This window comes from Cephus cinctus, unplaced genomic scaffold (assembly GCF_000341935.2).
Source record: "Cephus cinctus unplaced genomic scaffold, Ccin1 Ccin1_scaffold1553, whole genome shotgun sequence".
NCBI lineage: Eukaryota > Metazoa > Arthropoda > Insecta > Hymenoptera > Cephidae > Cephus > Cephus cinctus.
The window spans coordinates 375,278-375,889 of record NW_014333871.1 but is presented as its reverse complement, the minus strand read 5'-3'; the positions used below and the strand labels follow the sequence as shown (position 1 = coordinate 375,889).

The following is a 612-nucleotide window of genomic DNA, read 5'->3' as shown; positions in this document are numbered from 1 at the left end:
GGGGGGGGGGGGTTGATAAGGGTAGTAGGCAGGTAAGTAAGGAACTGCGATAAAGAGGGCTGGGGATGATGAAGAGGCCGGAGTGATACGTCGTCTAGGTGAGACGTTACTTTCGACGAACGTCGCAAGGGTGAATATAAGGGTTGAAACGATTTATATGAAACCTTTATCCTCCGGGTGGCAGTAGGGGTGGCTTCTTGAAATTTATGAAAGAAGACGCCCGTTTAACCGACTCGCTCAGTCATCCCTCAACGCCGTGGCGAAACCACCCTTCTCCCTTCTTCTCCCGTCTCCCTTCGCGTCCCACTCCAGACCTTTGGCTTTTCCAAGCCTCCCTTACTCCACCCTCGACCACCCTCGCTCGCATGTCAGCCCTTTATTTTATACCGACGAGTCCGAATCTCTCGGTATTAAAGGGGATGGTTCACCCTTTGCGCGTGATCGGGATACCGAAATTCCCGATCGGACGAGACGCGACTCCCTTACAGGGGTTGGGAATCAAAGAGAAGTCAGATACGAGTCTACTACCCTTGGAGGAAGCGAGTATAATGCTAGACCACCACCACCCTATCTAATCATTGTTTCTTTAAAAAAAAAAAAAAAAAAAAAAAA

General features: G+C 49.7%; 1 protein-coding gene across 30 annotated transcripts in view; it reads right to left on the bottom strand.

The window, feature by feature from the left end:
- LOC107273268 (mucin-17) overlaps nucleotides 1-612 on the bottom strand; it is a 225,126-nt gene that overhangs the window by 97,127 nt on the left and 127,387 nt on the right. The gene's annotated exons all lie outside the window — the stretch shown is intronic.